Source organism: Schistocerca cancellata, chromosome 1, assembly GCF_023864275.1.
Source record: "Schistocerca cancellata isolate TAMUIC-IGC-003103 chromosome 1, iqSchCanc2.1, whole genome shotgun sequence".
Lineage (NCBI taxonomy): Eukaryota > Metazoa > Arthropoda > Insecta > Orthoptera > Acrididae > Schistocerca > Schistocerca cancellata.
Window position 1 is genome coordinate 197,795,682 of NC_064626.1, and position 20,336 is coordinate 197,816,017.

The 20,336-nt window shown below is 41.7% G+C and overlaps 1 pseudogene; it reads right to left on the reverse strand.

Annotated features, from left to right (window-relative positions):
* Positions 1–15,016: 15,016 nt before the first annotated feature.
* On the reverse strand, positions 15,017–15,134 carry LOC126104887 (5S ribosomal RNA; annotated as a pseudogene).
* Between the last annotated feature and the right edge of the window lie 5,202 nt (positions 15,135–20,336).

Genomic DNA, 20,336 nt, shown 5'->3' on the forward strand with positions numbered 1-20,336 from the left:
ATCAATGCACTGAAATATGTTAATTACTGCGAAAACTGTCAGCTGTTCTCTGGCAGAAAACTGAAGCTTTCGACGAACAGATTCATACAATTTTCGATATCCTTGACACATCACATATTGTAACGAGTTAAATCTTCAGTAGAGCCCTGTGTTACTACGTCCCAGACGCATTGTAAAATGCTGTCAGGTGTGAATACTGAACATTATTTTAATTGATATACAGTATCAAACTTGAAGAATGTGGCGATGCAACTTTCACTTACAGTTAAAACCAAAATTGTCTAATTCATATTATTTTTCCAGTGCATTTAATATTGGGAGGGAGAAAATCATCATCAGTAACTGCAAAGCACTAATGTGGGCCTTATTATGAGCCAAATTATATGAAAAATGACATTGAAAATACCGCCAGTCTCTAATGTGATAGAATATTTTGGTAACACCACATTGTAACAAAAGTTATTTGGTAACTAGAAAATTCAGTTATAGGAAAACGAAGAGTGAACGAGGAGACGGGCTTTCAAATAAAACATATATTACATAAATAATTTTTATTACTGTGATAAGAATGAGAGTTAACACAAGCTACAAAACAGTAAAAAATAAGTAATAAATAACAATGGACATGCACTTTCTGAAGTACAACTACGTTCCGTGGATAAATGTCACTGTGTCTATACACTATTAACGTGTATACAGTAAGTATGATTGCACTATAGCTTTGTCACAGAACAGTCATGCCAGTCGTCTTCTGTGATTCTTCCATAATCAAGCAGCAAGAGTACAAAGATGTTTTAGGAATCTGCAACATATCAAAGAGAGGGAGAACATTAGTGGAAGATAATACAGCAGAGAGCGAATATATTTTGAGGGCAGTATAAGAGAGCAGTATCCTTGTAAAATAAGAAACTTGTGCGAAGAACGTACTTCAAAAGCGATTTGTGACAAAATGTAAAGGATCGGTAGTGTTTGTGAAGTGTGCATCTGCAGAGCACCATCGTCAACAGAGAAAATTAATGTGTGTGTGTGTGTGTGTGTGTGTGTGTGTGTGTGTGTTGACAGTCGTAGTAATCATCAATGCAATGTATAGATACATCAACTTATCTAAACCAAGAACCAAGCACAGTTCTAAAGACTATTAACGTGAAGATGACTGGATACTCGAATGGCTCCTGACAGTGGAACTGAGTTTGCAGTTTACTGAATTAATAACACTTCCGTAATTTACAATGGCCGATCACTTTTTTTTAAATCTCCTATGTTATTAAGAAATTGTGCTAGTAGGATAAGGGCCCAACATGTAAAACGAAGAAAAACCCTTCAATAATTCTCCTTAACAGAGACATGGACTGAGAACGAGATTTCGGTGACACTGCTGTTGAATACAAATAGAATGATAGCATTGCATAAATTGAATTTAATGAAATACGTCTCATTAATTCACAATGAAAGTTTTACAGACTGATATTTCACTGTTTACACTTATAAGTCGAGGACTAACAGAAAGTACGTAAAAACGATTACTAATGTAGTGCACAGTCTATACACATAAGGGATGTGTTGATCAGAAATAAGCTATCCGCAAGTTCCTTGTACGCAGTCGCAATTTTCTGATCCTCGTTCGCGCATATTAATGTGCTGCGAAGCACGTCAACCTGACCGGCTCGCCGCAGTTTTGACGGTGGGCTCGCGCTTAGCTTTCTCATCCACTCTCAGCTTATAAACGTCGCTGTGAAATTGCAAATATGTCCCTCGTGGATCTAAAAATAATTATACTGTTTTGCACACGCCTTTGTTTTAACAAATTTCAGGTCTCAGTCTGGTGTGAGATTACATATTTTTACACGCATTACGTTTATTTTCTCCTTTCCCTCAGAACCATAACAAATTTCTGCCTAATCCATGTTTTGATTTGTCCTTTTGATAGGTAGCAAGTTCGGTTTAACTTAACGGATTTATGCCCACAGTGTTGATTTTACTAACGCACTCTTATGTTCACTATGATGCCATCGTTAGCTCGACACTCAACCAGTACGGTGCGTTCAGAGAGGGTTGCAGAAACTACACAAGTAATACTTCGCAGGTAGCCAGTAATCCGAACATACTTCACAGAAAGTAAGGAAGGAAAGGTCACGCCAAAACAGAGTTTGCAGGCAGGTAAGGCTAGCGCTCCCAAAATAAAAACGACGGAAACGGCCAATCGCTGAACCTGGGTCTTGCAAAAATCCAAGAATGCAGACAGGCCTAAATTCTTCAGCTACCCTAATTGCTGTGGCTCGTTGCCGTTTCATGGATTCGAGTTGACGACTGCAAGTCCCATAATTTGACGAGAAACGTGTAATGATATTAACCTTATCCTTTAATTTCTAACCAACAAAGTAATTGTTATTGCGTAAATCTGCAGATATGGCCGTGAATATCAGCGCAAGCTCTTACCCGCTAAGTAAAACTACGGATGTCGGCATCTACATACATCCATGCACAGAAAACTAATTTTGAAATTAATGTCTCGAACGGATAATGTAGATACGTGTTTGAAAGAAAGGCTACGGCAGAGCTAATGCAGTGGCTGTCGCTCACCTTCTGTGCGCCCCGTACCGCTTCTCAGTCTGCGGAGCCGTCCGCCGCTTCGTCGCCACAAGACGACTCGTCCCCTGCTGGGCAGCTGCAGTCTGTCCGCTCATCCGATATCCGCTTCTCTGCGGACTGGCTTGGCGAACACTCAGATGTCTCCTCCTCGAAAACTTGGCTGCCCTCTGCGGTGTAGTCAGCCTCCTCATCTGTCACGATCTCCTCGTCAGATCCACAAGACGAACCGTCCGAGAGCTCCCCTTCGTCAGAGCCGGTGGTGCTGCCGCCCCCAGATGAGGAGGAGCTGCAGTCCGTCCACTCGTCTGAGCTGCTGCCTTCGTCAGACTCGTCCTCCCAGTCGTCGTCGTCGTAGTCTTCGTCGTCATCGTCGAGCTCCAGATGGTGCCACAGAGCTTGTAAGCCCCCCACCTGGACTACTTCTGCGTTTCCGTGACCAGGACCAAGGACCTCTTCATGACCATCCAGATAGTCGTCCAGTATTCCGTACTGCTCCGCCTTCTGCATGAAGCTGTTATAGATGGCGATCCGCAACAGCCTTCGTCTCTCTCTCTCCAGCTGCGCGCTGCGCCGTCGCATCTCAGCACGGTTCTGTTCCATCGTCCAGCTGTCCACTGTGTCCTGCAACAAGTAACGAATTCTTAACATCCTACCAGATAACCACGTTCATTACTTACATACAGATACGTAACAGCTAGAACAAATAGTTGGCATAACCCTAAGTAAATCCAGCTGTTACAGTAGTTATACAGAATGCCTCCGCTGTTCTAACTATAACACGTGCGTAATTACAAGACGCCAACTAGAAAACGCTAAATACAGATCAAACCGTACATACCACCCAGAATCTAATTACTAGCCACGTCCACAAATATGAGAGGGGGAAATATTTGTGAACAATAAATGTATCAAGTACAGTTAAACAAATATGAAAAATACAATTTAGGTAAAGATCACGAGGTCAAAGTAAATTCGAGCGCCGTGGAATTGCAGTTTCCAATAGATATTTACGAGTGATTATCGCATACCAAAATGTCACATTTCACAGAGACACATACAGTTACAATGCCAGGAATTATATAATGTGAAAAAACTCAACGAATTTTTTTTAATCGCTCATCTTGAAGAACGTAACCGTAAAATTAAAAAAATAAATAAATAAATAAACGAAGCATGTAGGCAGTATCGCATACAGAGATATTCGTTACGAAAAGGATTTCATTAAATGTGGAGAGCGTGAACGCATAATAAAAACAGTGGCTAGGACTACCTACAGTCATAATTTTGCACAATATTAGCGCATAATTATCATCCGCGCCGTAGTTGTTGCCCACGGAATGAAAACGAATGAATTTAATATTAAGAAAAATGCTTTGCTACATTTGAGGAATGCGATGAAATGTGACTGCACTATAACCGAAGGCTAGCAGTCATGTAGTGCGCAGTTCCAATAGGAAAAAAAAAGAAGTCTCTGAAAATTTCTACTTATACAATATTCTGCACAACGAGACGACTCTTTGCAGCACTCAGAATGTAGATGAGGCCAGCAGCATCTGCCTACCTTCAGTATCTGGCAGCTCACTCCGTCTCTGCAGCAGCGGGCGTACGGAAGACCTCGGTGTCCACACACAGACTGGGCGCCAGCGGGAAACACTGTGTGGTGACAAGCAGGGGGTGAGTGGTGGGGGTACGTATTCGAAACCACCCCCTTCCACTGTCCCACCAGCGGAACTGCCACGTGTTCATCGGAATGGTACCGTTAGGTCTGTGCGCTGTGTTCACGGTAGAAAGGATACTGCCAAATGTCAAAGAATTATGATATTGTTCTGTTCTGCTTCGATTCTTTCGTTCTGTTCCCTAACTAACACTCAAGCGTTGTACCAACAGCCTTTACATTGATGTTCTTTCAGCGCATACGTCCTACATATTATCATGTTTTAGCTATTGCTTTTCATGCACCCGAAACATTTTTCAGGTGGAGGCTGAGCAATCAGTGTGAACCTTCACTTTTATAACTATTGCAAACTTTATTTAAAGTATCAGACATTGAAACCTAGCAACATTCATGAAAGCTGTAACGTGAAACTGAGATTGTATCCGACTAACAGATATTCGTAATATGGGCGCAACATTGTCGTCCATGACACCTACTGTAAATACAGTGGTAACGAGAAAAAGTCCATTGACTACATTGTTCACAGTTAACAACAAGATGGAGTTTCACATATTCTTCCCATTGACAGCCAACTCATATTGTACTTACACTATCGCTTTAGCGCTGAAGAAAGGAATCATATCGCATGGAAAAGTTACTTTGTCTAACTCTTTTTGGTAATTCACTATTGCAACATCGACTAGATTAATGTAGACAATCTAACAATTATTCGTTGACAAATACTTCGTATATGTGATGACTACTGCTGCTTGAATATGGGTCCATCTTAGAATTCAATTCGAATGGTTTAGTGGCATGAAAATATGTATATATTCAACCTACTCGTCCATGTGTCTGTCTTATCAGCAGCAGGTCGCTTTATTCGCTGTAGAGAAAAAAAAGCAATTTTCCTTCGGTCATGATAATGCGTGTTTCCGTCGCGTCTGGGTAGAATGATTACATATACAAGACCTAAAACTATTTTTACTATCCCGGTGTGTAAGTTACAGCATACTGAGTCTTATAGAATAAAAAACAACACTAATATTTGTATGTCAACGTGTTTTGCGTCAGCAATTAGAGTCGATGTGATGTTTGTTTTGAAATGTATACTGAGTACAGTGGATACTATTTACATTGCAACTTTTCCACGCTTAACTATCTTACTCAGCTGTATCACAGTGTACGTAAAATGCATTATAACATAAAGAGACGGATGATCAGTTAATATTTTCTGCCGATTGCCGTCACCATTTTGTATTGTCACTGCTAATATTTTTAATTTTCAAGGTTCGTTTTCTTCAGGACTCGTCAGTCTCTAAACTAAAGTGGTTAACAGTAAATAAATATTAGAGGAACAAAACGTATTTAGTTTGATTATTACTCTTAGCACGTTTCCTCGTGTTTTAAGTCCATATTAGGTTAACTTCTTACATTCCGGCACATGCGACTGTCTAAAAGAAAAAAAACCTTATTTTAGCACACCACAACGGGAATTTATTTAAAACAAGGGATTTTTTCCAAGTGATATTTTCATGAAATGGTAATTTTATTTTTTTAAGGGCAGTGTCTCATTCGTTTTTGTTTATCTTTCGTTGACGCATAACCTACCTGCTCATAGAATACAGAGCACGTTTTTGTCACTCTTTGTTTATAAAAATACCTCTTCAGATTCTCACAAATGTACTGCTGCTGACGATGAATGTTTTCCACACACTCTCACAACTGCGGATTGTGGGAGCCATGACGGCGGAGTAAAGAGGCTCGCTATTCGCACGGTGACAACAGAGTTCACGAAACAACTCTTGCTCTTCTCTGTGTACCCAAGTTTTAGTTAAGCCTAGAGCATCACTTTCCGAAGTTTTCATGATACATCTACGAGATAAACAGCGGTACATGCCAACATAGCTGAAGGTAGATAAAGCGTCTGTTGCTCGTAAAATAGTTTGGTTTATTGTTTTCCGAACTAAAGTGCTATTCAGAAAACAACAATTCTAAAATAAATTATTCATCCATTTTCATTGCAAATTAATACATGTGAAACTTGGTTCCTTTGTAGTAATGTCGAAAGCTCTCACAACACTTAAGCCGGTAGAGGAATAGGGAAGAAATTTACGGATCATAGAAACTTCTTTTGAAATAATGTGCGATACGCAACATTTGTTGAGGGTTATATTTGTGGCGTTACAGTATTAATCCCTATACTTGGTGAAGAACATATTTGACTGTATCGATCGTCAAACATAAAGCGACATAGTTCATAAAGGTTTTTGGGGCTAAGAAATTCCGTTTTTGTCACAGGTATACTCAAGTCGCACCATGCAGTTAGAAATCTGTGACGTCTCCTTCAGCCGCAGGCAGGTGCAGTTACTCATTTCCTCCCCTGGCCGTTGCTACTCAGAAATATCTGGTAAGCGATAGTTACGGCTGTCAGCGTTAACCTGAAACTGGTGTACTTTTTCCGAGGTCGTTGGTAAGCAGTGGAGTGTTACCTTTAGTAGCAACACGCCCAGTAAAGTAACGCGAATTCTTACCAATTTCTGTATCGATGACTACCTCTGAAATTAACACAGAAGTGCTTAAATACCATCACATCTGCCCACCAAATCCTCTCCCACCCCCCACGCCTACTCCCTACTCCCATTTTTCAAAAAGTTAATTTAAAAATAAACCATCAAAAAATATCGCTTTACACCCATAATATGCTACTATTCGAATCTCATGGAACCAAATGCAGGAAATTTTCCCAGTAGAGAATACGGCTTTCGCTGCTGTGTGGACATTGTCACTCTTGACTCTTTGCTACGTGATGTGATGTACAAGCCAATTATGTACAAGCAACAGCTTGTTTGTCCGTCTTTGGAACGAAATACATCACTGATTCTGCGTATCAGGGATCCAACAGCTCGTTGGTTTCTTTCTGGAGATATGTGGCATCAGATGACTACGCACAGGACATCTGATTCGCGTAAATAACGAGCCGCTGATGTCCGTACGCGGTGATGGCGCGCGATGGCGATCCAGATAGGTTCCATGCGATTTACATCAGGCCAGTCCGGTGGCGGTGGCTTAAACACGAGTTCACCATAATGCTCCTCAAACCACTGCAGCACGGTTTCTGCCCCCGAGACACGGACGATCAAACTGCTGAAAGGTGACATCGCCATCGGACAAGACATAATGCTGAAGGGATGTAGGTGGTTATCTGCTGCCAGCGTGTCTTCGATTAATGTCACAAATCCCATGCCAGCGCAGGAGGATGTCTCCCATAGCATAACACTGCTCCCAGCAGCCTGCGTTCGTGACGCGCCGCACGTTTCGAGGCGCCGTTCACTTCGATGACGGCGTTTGTGGAGACGAGCAGCAATCTTTTCTTATTGAAAATGAAACTTCTCCGGCTGTATTTAATATTTCATATTTATTTGGCTACTAGTTTCGACGTTGCGTCAACATGATCTTCAGGTCCGTACACTTTGATGATAACAATTGTGTGTGGCTGAGTACTAGAAATCCGCGGTGAGACCAATACGTGCTCCACATGGATGGCGGGCAGTAACTAGTGACACTAATATTGGTCTCACCGCGGACTTCTAGTACTCAGCCACACACAATTGATATCATCAAAGTGTACGGGCCTGAAGATGACGTTGACGCAACGTCAAAACTAGTAGCCAAATAAATATGAACTCACAGCTGGAGGAGTTTCATTTTCAATAAAAAAAATTACACCAGCTGATGTCCCACCAACATCCAATTTAAATATGGATGTACGAAGACCAGCAATCTAGTGTAGCAAAATGTTTGATTCACTCGAAGAACCGACACGTTTCCATTGATCGACGGTCATATCCCGATGGTCCCTTGCCCACTGCAATCATAATTGACTATTTCGTTGGGTCAACGTGTGAACACTTAGGGCTGGTCGGCTGCGGAGATCCATGTTCAATAATGTACGATCACAATGTGCTCCGAAACAGTTGTGCGTGTTCTTTCGGCAGAGATGCCAAAGATCACCATCCATCCTCCTTTACAGAGCAGACAAGCCTCCGAACCCCATGTTCTGCGAAGAATCGTGGACGTCCAATCACTTAGCGCCTAGTGGTAACTACACTTTCCCTCTACTTCTTTCCGTAGATGCTGACGACAGTAACAAGTGAACGTTCGTTCAGCATAGTCGTTTTCGAGATACTCGTTCACAGGTTGTACGTAATAATAGCCTGCCCTTTGGCAATGTCGCTTATCTGAATGGATTTCCCCATTTTCAGCCAAATCTTCGCCAGAGTGAACCTCTCTCCGTGTCTACTCCGCTTACATACTTTCGTTTCCGCTTCACGTGCCTGCAACGTCACCAGGCAGCATCCAACGTCGCCGTGAGCAATGGTCATAAAGTTTTTGGCTTATCAGTGTATGTAGCAACCACGTTTCTACGTTGCTCCATAACTTACTCCTCCCCGTCTTGCAGTTGATGACAGTTGCGCAATCCACTTCATCCTGTTTCCAGCCGCACTCCGTTATCTTATGGCGCCATCTGCCGCCCAGGTACCTAAAGGAACGCGGCGGCTTTCCGACCACCTCTGTTCCAGCCCGTACGATCCACGTTGGCGATCAAAGAGATAACGCTGCTAACGGTAGTAGTCATTAACTGTAGAGTTTGGCAGTGAAAATGCAAATGGAGCAGTCTTTGTGCAGTGAAAATAAAATTCAGTTGACCTAAGTCACTAAAAATTTTTTGTGTCTTGTGAAAACTTACAAAAATATCCCACGCGTCATTCTGAATGATGAGATGCCCAACAAATTCCAGTGGCAGACCCTACAAGCGAGTGATTTTGAATCATGGAGGGGTTTAGTATTGTAATTTGGAGTGAGGTCGCACAACACCTTGCTTCCTCCCTCGTAAATCTCACAAAATGACCACAACGGGAAAATTCGACAAATTAGAGCTGATACAGATGCGTACCGACAATCGGCCTTTCCATGTGCCGTTCGATAGTGGAGCAAGGAAGGGGGCATAAGTTAGTGGTGCCACAAGTACCCTACGCCACACACCGTGTGGTGGCTTTCAGGTTATGATGTAGATGAAAGACGCGCCACATGTTTACCTGAAATACGTAGCTGACAAGGCTGTAGTCCCTGACAGTAGTTCTCAGTCAGGCTGATGAGCTCCAGCTTGGGAACGTTTCTGCCGCGATCCATTCCCTTGTGGTGTCAGTGTGACAGTTAGATAGTGATGGGATTCAAGAGCAGTGGCTGGATTCTGGGTATTTGAGCTACAAGCAATTTAATAGCAATACCACTGGCAGTCTCTGGTAGAATGTGTATTTACTGCTGGAAGCTTTCACAGAACCGGCAATCTGTGCGAACAACCGGTACAGATATAGGTCGGAAAGATTACGAACCGCACGGCGTCTTCTCAGCGACAATGGTCATTCCCCGGCCTGAATGATTTCTTGGGACAGTTGTGAAGCTGTAAGCTACTGTCCGTCCTGTAACTCTGTATTGCCCTCCGTCCCCTGTATTCACCTGTCGAGACTGTGCATAAAGTCGCTTTCCCTCGCCCTATCAGTCCTGCCTGTAGGTCGCGGCGAGCGAAAACTGAATGCAATTTATTTCTGTGGCATACAGGTAGCCCCAATCACAGAACTCTTCTTTGTCTCTGAGAAGATTGTCTTTAATATCTGACTCCAAAACTGTCTTTTTACTCGTCACATAGCTCCGTAAACCACCGCAAGAAAAAGGCTTTATGGAAACTTATTTTATGGACGAGTCCTTCATAATATAACTCATGCGAGACATTTTGAGTGCACAGGGCGATGCTTTAGTGCGGCGATGCTGTGAGTCTTGACAAAGGCTGAGTAGACGTCCCGCATTTTACGGGGTCGTCCGTTATTTAGCTTAAGTTCAAAAAATGGTTCAAATGGCTCTGAGCACTATAAGACTTAACTTCTGAGGACATCAGTCCCGTAGAACTTAGAACTACTTAAACCTAACTAACCTAAGAACATCACACACATCCATGCCCGAGGCAGGATTCGAGCCTGCGACAATAGCGGTCACGCGGTTCCAGACTGTAGCGCCTAGAACCGTTCGGCCACTCCGGCCGGCTACCTTAAGCACCCCCTTGTCTCGACGAAATCCACACGGAACGTATACTCTCCCTTTTGTCATTCCCCCCCCCCTCCCCCGTTGTTTTGAAACAGCATGTTTTTAATTTACTTATAGCGTAACCAAGAGGCAAACAAATGTGATAATATCCAAAGAATTAAAAAATTTCACTGTTAGATTGAACTAAACTGAGCGAGGCAAGATTTTTGAAGTTGTTTTATTGGTAATGTTTCCACATAGTGAGCAATTTATCACCTTCGCTTTCTTTGTACATTACTCATTGCTTTAGCATGTCGCGTGTGGTTTTACACTGTGAAAATCACTGTCAGTTGATGTGACACATTGCAAACTCTTCACGTGAAAGCCAAAAAACAGTGTGTATTTACTAACGCAATTAAACCTGAGTTCCCATTTGTGAAATTACAACCAAAAATAATTATTTTGCACGTTGCGCGAAAGTACTTCTTCAATCGACCGTGAGGGTCGATCTGACATTGTGCTAAACGCATTAACGTGAAAAAAGAAGATAACTGTTTCCACCAATACTTAGGTACACACTATGATGTCCTTTGTTACAAAACTTGAAAATAGTGTTATTGTAAATGGTGAAGTAAAGCGTCTTGCTGGTGACGAAGCTTTGCTAACTTTCAGTGCAATGATACGTAACCATTCCTTCAGGTCAGTGGACAGCACTGTCTGCGGTCATCAGATGGCTGAGAAGAAATTTACCTGTCACACAATAAAGTGTGAATCTATACCAGAGACTAGTACGGCGCATTGCATCTAGTTTCTGAGAAGGTCAAAAACGCCAAAAACATTTCAGTTAGGGTGGCCACTTCTAATCACGAAAATTGGTGCCAGTGTTTGATAGATATTTTGTGCTAAGAAGGGCATTCGAATACAGGTGACGTACTTCCGGAACATAACGGGTGAAATGGCTCATTTTAGAATGAATCTTATTATGGAAGTTCCTAATAAATTCGATCTGAGGGATAAAATTCTTACAGTCTGTCGTGGCAACTGTAACAAAAATTTTGGAGGTGTAGGAAGAAAGGGACAGAACAATGTTCTAGGAAAAGCAAGAGGAGCACATTCATGGCGTAGGTTGTGCAGCGCACGTAGTGCATAATGCAGTACAAACAGTGTTGATACTCTTCAGGTATACACAGAACTCTTTCAGTTCTACACAATTAAACCATTTGTATTGAAGAACAAAAAGAGCAGTTTTCTGAAGTGGAATATAAACAGTTGCTTGTTAGTGATAAATGCAGGTAGATGGGTTCCCTTGCAACCGGTTGTAAATAGAACTATCGATATTTAAGAGTGCCTATTTTTTTCCTCCCCAAAAACTTTCTATCTTAAAATCGTTGGTTATAGATCCTCCATCACTGCTTCGGCTGTTTCATTCAGAGGCAATTGAAATGTTTTCACCAACAGTAAAAACTCCTGACACCGCAGATATGTCTGCAACTGGGTTCAGTTCAAACATCCTCTTCTTTGGAAATCGGTTCTGCAAAATATTCAAACTTTAGCAGTGTTTGTTGCAAATATTCTCAAAGAAATACGTGAAGATAAACCTTTTGGGGAGCTGAACTATGTTAAGAATCTACGTGAATTCAAAAACCATGAATTAAGAACTGTTAAGAGCCTTGGCGGGAAATGATCTACCATTTTCAACTCTCTAGCATCCCAAGACATCTGCTGCAAAAGTTTGACTCTTATTATTGCGTCTGTGCTGACTCTATCTGGCATAAGTGTTGCTGCAAAAGCGGTGTTTTCTATCACAAAAGCTTTATGGGTTGATGAAAAGAACAAGTTTGGTGTCGAAACTGTTACGGAGATAATTTTACCTAAGACTCGTCTTCAGGTACGTCATATGTTGATTTTTATAAAATTCTGTTTTAAAAAGCAAAGTCCTGAATGACGTATATACTTCTGCAGAATATACCAGAATTTTTTTTCAGAAAGTACCCATGGACAAATTTACAGTCCAGTACACTACAGTATGAGGAATAAGTAACGAATTTAAGTCATAAAAACCTCGTTATATGTAAATGATGTTTTTTGTTGGGACGTGACCACAACAAAATATTTACTCGATTAGTAATGCAAAGTATTTTGATGTGTTTCTTTCTTTATTGCGCTTTTTAACACCAAAGTAAGATGATCTGTACAGTTGTAGCGTAAACCAAATATGTTAATACAAACCTAGTACATAAATACAGTAGTGTAATAACTAAAGCTTTTGAAAAAAATGTAGATTCATTAAAACTTGGGACTGATGACGTAGCAGTTTAAACCAACCAACCATTAAAACTTCTCATTTGTGTTCCATAATTAGGTTTTGGAAATCTGGTCATGCTGCCTTAACGACACATTTGAGCTCACCGCTAAGATCCTCTGCAGGCTAGGATATCAAGCTGGTTTGTGCTTGGAGCAGCTACTGTCGCTCTCGCCCTGAAACTCGGCTTGTGACTGGCTGCTTCGGGGCCGCGCGAGCAGTGCCGTTGTTTTGTTCCTCGTTTACACGATACCACGCACACCATGTCTCTGCATTCACATTCATGCTCTGCAAACCACTATTGGTGCATGCTGAGGGTGCTCCCATTTACAAACTGCAATACGTTTAATCTTCTCTTCTTGATCTCTAAAAACGATACGTAGGGAGCTGTAGTATGTTCCCCACTTAATGCTAGTACTTGATACTTTATAAGTGCTCTTTCGTGTGAGAGTTTGCGTCTATCTTCATATCTTCAAACATCTGCCTGGTCAGGTTTTTCTGCATTTCCCTAACGCCCAGACAAATATGGGACAATTTTAATAAACATTTTTGGAACAGCGATCAAAAAATTTTTAAAAGCTTTTTCTTTTTAAAATTCAGTCTTGGTCGCACCACGTATGCTACAAGAACATAGGTGACCGGTTTCGGTCATACCACATGACCATCATCAGACCTGTAATTTAATTTAGAAAGTAATAGAAACCTTACTAGATCGACAATAAGATATGACAAAATGCTTATAAGGATAAAATACAATAAGTCTTGTTATACCCATGGCATCCTTCGAAGATGGCAGGTGGAGCACTCTTCTCAGCTGCTGTGATGTCAACTGGTGCCAGCAAGTGACGGGCATACGCTTAATAATAACATAATAATAGTTATGCATAAAATATCTCTTTACAGCCATGGAACTACTGCGATCAAGACTGAATTCTCAAAAGAAAAAAAAATTAATATGGGACAATTTGCGCCGGCTTTCCTTTGAATACATCCAGTATCTGCTGATAGCCCTACTTGGTACGGATGCCAAAACTTGAAAAGTATTCTAGAATGGGTCGCACGAATGTTTAGTCAGAAATCTCATTAGTAGACTAACCGAATTTTACCAGTATCCTACAAATAAAACCACTATACATAGACATTAACGTTGGATGTGAGCTTACCAGATCATTTGAGGAGAGAGACCTTAAAGTGACGATCTGAGAGAGGCACTTAATTCAGCTGATTTTAGACGGAAATCTACCTGTGACCAGATTCATCCCTACTATTTCACGATGAATAATGTTGGGTGTCATAATTTTTGGATAGTAGTATTTCTCTTTCACTCAATTTATTGTTTTCTGCTTTTCGATAAAATGTTAGGGGAAAATCTACACGTGGCAGCTGTAGTCATGAAATAGATTTGTACGAAAACTGACGAAATATTACCTCAGAATGAGCAGACCTACCAATCGCGCTTCTCCAAAAACTGCATTGTAATATTTAACTACATCTGGCTCAGTAATACTCAAAAGTAAACTGCAAACTTGTTGCAACAAACGTAAGTGTCTGAAAAAATGTTCGGATATTTTTTCAGTTGTTGTCAAAACTAGTTAGTGTCTGTAGTTTGAATGGTCTACAGTGAAAGGTTGCATCCATAGCTGCTCTTCTTTCTCTTTGTCGTGGACATATCACTATATTTGTAGTCTGACGATGCAGAGAATGTCGTTTTTGTTTCACGCACTGCTTAGTAATCCAGGCAATTAGCGTTGTGAACAGCCGGTTTCCGGCGATCTGCCAGCTGCCAGCGAGGCTTCAGCACAAATGTGCGTGAGGGTGACTGGCGTGGCGCCTTTTTCCACAGTGCCAAACAAATCATCGCTATGTGTAGCCTAGTTACATAATTAAAAATATTCATATCATAACATACAGTGTAAATGATTGCATTAACTGATGTACAGTATACTTGAAAGTAATAAAAACATGGCACCGTTACGAGTGCTGCTGGAACGTTCCAAAGCAATTTTCTGGCACCTTAAGAAAAATCGCTGCCCGTTTAGGTAACATTGTGATTGAAAAGTGCTTTGTGCAGCGTTTGCATGAATCCGTGAAGAAAAATTTTTGAAGTGAAAAAATCATCATTTCGGTTTGTAGTGTGCGAAAGACTAAGAAACTGATGTAAATAGCGAGATAGGTTAAACCACATATAGCACTTCGTCTTCAGGCCACGAGTGGCCCGTCGAGACCATCTGACCGCCGTGTCATCCTCAACTGAGGATGCGAATAGGAGGGTCGTGTGGTCAGCACACCGCTCTCCCGGTCGTTATGACGGTTTTCGTTGACCGTAACCGCTACTATTCGGTCGAGTAGCTCCTCAGTTGGCATCACGAGGCTGAGTGCACCCCGAAAAATGGCAACAGCGCGTGGCGGCCCGGATAGTCACCCATCCAAGTGCCGGCCACGCCCGACAGCGCTGAACTTCGGTGATCTGACGGGAACCGGTGTATCCACTGCGGCAAGGCCGTTGCCAAACCACATGTAGGGTGATGCAAAAAGATGCGCATAAACTGAACTGATACAACAGTCGAAATAAAAGTACTTTGCGATATGAACTTATGGCCCTAGAGGTTGTTCTGAGCCAGTGAAAGCTTTTGAATGTGCGGAACAACAAGGACAAGCAACGAACACGCGCCCTTGGTTCAGCGAAGGTAATGCACTGTTTACTCAGCAAATATGTACATTACAGAAGACATTCAAAATTGTGACTACGACATTCCATGGAAACATAACATCTTCGTACAAAATGCTGACACACTTTACAAAGTACACGAAGCGTCGCACAGATCTCATCAGACGTTGCAAGTATTCCAGCGAGATGTGTTCATTTGTCGAGAGTTAGCGTTACACGAAGCTTTTGGTATGTCCCCACGCAAAAGAATGAGGTTCATCTGATAAGCGGAGTGGCGTGGCCATGCAATTCTACCCGACCTTCCAATCCAACGCCTGCCACATGCGACACTGAGTATGTCACGTACTTTCTGAGAAAAGTGTGCAGGTGGTCCATATACTCGCATCCACATTTGACGACCCATGTTAAGCGGTAGGCGTACGTCGTCTGACAGTTCTGGAAGACCTTGTATCCGCATTCAGACGTGATGACAGGAGGTGTGATCTGATCACTGACTCAGGACTACTTCCTAGACCGTAAAGTCCTATTTCAAAGTTGTCGTATTCCGACTCGTCCATCAGCTCCTTCATTTTGTACCAAACCTTTAGATTGATCCTATGCTTCAAACTATCAGAATATCTATTCCTACCACTGACTTTCGGCACTCTCTCTCTCTCTTACCCGTGAGCACCTGAGACCGAATGAGTGTCGCTCCCACAGTAGCTGCCGGCGGCGGATGGATGTCCCTTCTGAATAATTCGAACTCCCTACCTATCGGCACTGATGCTCGCTGCTCATTTCCTACACCCTTGCTACAGTTCGTTAAAATGTTTCACTTCCTTTCACTTTAAAACAGTTTTGGGAACTTCTGATGTTGACCGCATTCAAAATGAACCTATCTTCATATCGTCATTCAGTTGCACATCACCAGCTGCTTTCACCGCGAGGCGTACATCGAAGGCCTAAAAAAATCAGAGCTCCGTCTACACGCCACAGTAATACGAGTAAAATGTGAGCGTAAACTGAAATCTCCACTGTACATGTAATCTGAGCAATTAGATCCAACATCATAACGAATTCGTTTACGCTACTGAGTAATCCCAGCGGTTATGACGGCTAGATGCAGCTCAGATATTATAAGTTCTTGATGGTAGCCATGCGACATAACTAGCTGGTTGTGGACAAGGGAACTAAGGAATAAAGAAATGCTCATTTTAAAAAGTATGAGCAGTCAAAGATCGTAAAATTATTTTAACCTTCACTACTGCAAAGCGGAGGGAGGGAAATAATACTTCTTTTATGTCGGCTTGCTGTTCTAATAGTGTATTAAAACAATTTAGTGACTCATGTAAGTGCTCTTAGTTCAACTATAGCTTCGTTTTACTTACTCTCGAAGATAATTAGTAGCTACATAATGGTGAAATGCGTATTGCTAAGAGCATGTATGACATCACAAAATATTTTTAAGTGATCGTTGGTTCTCTCACGGGGACAGCAGCCAACAGAGTGCGTCATACATTACCGTACTGCTGACTGAAACTCAATAGCTCTTCATCTCAAGAGGAACCACAAAGAACGAGAAGGTTGATCTGAAGTGCCCTGATATCTTGAAGTAGGCTCCAAATAATAAAGACCCATCCGATGTTAATTCTCTCCAATTTCACAGTTCGAAAACCTCACTGAGAAGTTTTTACATTGCAAATATACAAGTACAATGAAGTGAACTCCCTAACAGACGATCAGGACTCGGAAACTAATGGTAGTTGAACATCTAGCTGGCCAACTCCCTCTCCAAAAACAGGTGCAGTCGCAGGAAGCCTAGATTCTAATAACACGATGAACCACCGTGAAAATAATATTTTCTTGTCTCTGTAAGTGCGTTGACACTGTACAAAATAACAGTCCTCATAATGTTGCATCCATACCAAGCCATTTCACGATGGCAGAAATTTTCTACAACCTGCGTACAACTACACCTGATATCACCGAATGACCAAAGGGCAGAATCGCCGGTGTCACGAGGAGATATCTTTGGGTGAGCGGTCACCAGCCCCGTGACTAGACGAGTCAGTGACCCGAGAACGTGACAGAAAGCAAGCTGAGAGATACACATGGAAACGCTCATTCAAAGTACACTACTTGCGAGGCCTTCTTGAATCTTGCGAGTTAGGTAAGCCCATGATATTTCGCCTTAAGTTACAATGCAGCCACGGTGAAGGAACCAGATTTTGGTACTATGAGGAGATTATAAGCCCATGGGTAAAAATTTGCTCACATTATCCTGACAGCTGAATGCAACTATATCTTAATGTAAGAATATTTCCAAGGGCAACATCAATGACACTGTGAAAGTTTTTAACCGTTCTTACTTTCCTTTCCCTTGAACGTTTGGGAGAACACCTTGTGAGAACTCATTTGATGTTAACAGAGCATTTTTAGCCCGAAAGTCAAGCACCCCAAGAATATGCAGTGCTATTTCGTTATGTTCATGTAGGCTTATATTTAACGAGCAGGATTTCTCACAGTGAGATTACAACACAGCTCTTCAGTTGTGAGTTTCGTAGCTGACGATATGATCATGTTGATGAAAAACAGTAGCGTATGCCCATAAATAGGAAACAGCGGTGTCATCAGCTATCAGTCACTCGATTTCTTTGTTTTGTTTTCCTGACACATTTCGGAGAATGCATAAAGACTTGACATTTTTCCTTTGAGTGCTATCTCGCAACTGAGACCAAATATCTAAACGCAGGTATGAAAAGTCTACTTGAACTGTGCATAGAACACAATTTAAATAGATATGTGATCAATGACAATTGTTTCAATAGTGGAAAAGACTGGTTTACTAAAGCAGAGAGATGGTTTCAGATATTATTTGGTACTCTGAAAGAAAAAAAGAGAGAAATAAAAAAGGAAAAAAGAAATCATATACAGTATTCCAAATATTGTTTGGTATGTTTCTATGTATTTATTCACTCGCGTGAATTAAAGGCTTTCGTGTTGTTTGGACCATTCCTCCAGTTTTCTGCAATATGGAGCATTAACCGTACACATTGGCCTCGATAATTTCCTACGAAATTAGCGTTGGTCACTAAAGTATTCCGTTATCGTTGCTAGTTCCTTAAGGCTGCAATCATTCACCCCACTTTTTGCAAGAAGGTCGATCCTACAAACCTCACTTTCACAGAAGACAGCACCAGAACACATCCCATTTTGGCACCACTGTCACCGCTTCTGACGTGTGCGTTTTCGTCCCAAATAACGCCGGGATGCTGTAATAGACTCTCTTGCCACAGGTAGTGTACTGATACAAGAAAGTCGCTCGTTGAAAAGGGCCGTTACTCCCATACAGCCAGAGCTGCAGCGAGTGGTTACCGTAAGTCGCTTAATTGGAGGAATGTAAAGATAGGTCGCCGACTGGCCACGACAAAAGCGATAACAGCAGCTGGATGCGGTCCTCGCTCTAATCCTCTACCTGAACGTGACGTCATCCCGCCCTGCGACGACAACATGCCAAGTCACTCTGCTGGGCACAACAGGATGATAAGAAGACACTGCAGTCGAAGCTAACGCTACTTGACCACAATTGACCACTGTGATGCTGGCATACGAAACGTGTCGCCCAGACAAAGCATGGTTGCCTGTTTCGTGTTCTGGTCTCGTTGTGGAACACATTGTTTTTTTAAGGTCATCAATCTTCTGACTGGTTTGATGCGGCCCGCCACGAATTCCTCTCCTTTGCCAAATTTTCCACGTCAGAGTAACGCTTCCAACATACGTCCTCAATTATCTGACGTATGAATTCAAATCTCTGTCTTCCCCTACAGGTTTTACCCTCTACAGCTCCCTCTACTAACATAGAAGTTATTCGCTTATATCTTAACGCATGTTCTAACATCCTTTTTCTTGTCAGTGTTTTCCATATATTCCTTTCCTCGCCGATTCTACATTCGTTACGTTATCAGTCAACCTAATTTCCAACATTCTTCTACGATTTTCGAAATTCGAATGAAATGCTATCTATCCTATATACCTTATTCCATATTAGCTCTTCCAAAGCCATTTTAAATTCTGGTTCTAATAATGGATCTCGTGTCTCTTCTATATTGACTCCTGTTTCTTCTTCTATAATGTCATCATCAGATAAGTCTTCAGCCTCGTAGAGACCTTCAATGTACTTTTTTCACTTATCCGCTCTCTCCTCTGCATTTAACTGAGAAATTCCCTTTGCACTCTTAATATCACTACACTTCTCTTTAATTTCACCGAAGGTTCTTTCGACTTTTTTATATGCTAAGTCAGTCTTCCCTACAATCATTTATTTTTTCGTTTCCTTCTCATTTCTCATGGAGCTATTTTGCCTTAGCATCCCTGAACTTCCTATTTATTTCAATCGTAAGAGTCTTATATTTCGTTATTACTGAATTTCTCTGAACTTTTCTGTACTTCCTTCTTTCATCCATCAACTGAAGTATTTCTTCTGTTACCTTGTTTCTACCTATGTTTTTCTTTCCAACTTCTGTGATTGTCGTTGCTCTTCAACTGAACTGTCTACTGAGCCTTTCATTACTGCAATATCTACAGCCTCATACAATTTCAAGCGTATCTCTTCTTTCCTTAGTACTTCCGAACCCAACTTCTTTGTGCATTGATTCTTTCTGACAGGTCTCTCGAACTTCAGCCAACCTTTCATCACTACTGAATTGTGATGATCTCCTCTTGGGTACAGCTTCCAATCCAGAATCTCATTTCGGAGTCTCTGCCTAGCCATGATGTAATCTAACTGAAATCTTCCCGTATCTCCCTGCCTTTTCCAAGTTACCACCTCCTTTCGTGATACTTGAATAGAGTATTCGCTCTTGCTAGCTTCAGTTTATTGCGAAACTCTATTAGTCTTTCTCCTCTGTGTTTTCTCCTGCAACCCTTTCTTCCACTACTTCACCTACAGCCGCATTCCAATCCCCCATGACAATCACAGTTTCATCTCCCTTTACGTACTGAATTACTGATGTTTCCTCATACGTTGTCCCTCTTCATCTTCTGTGACGTCGGGATGTGTACCT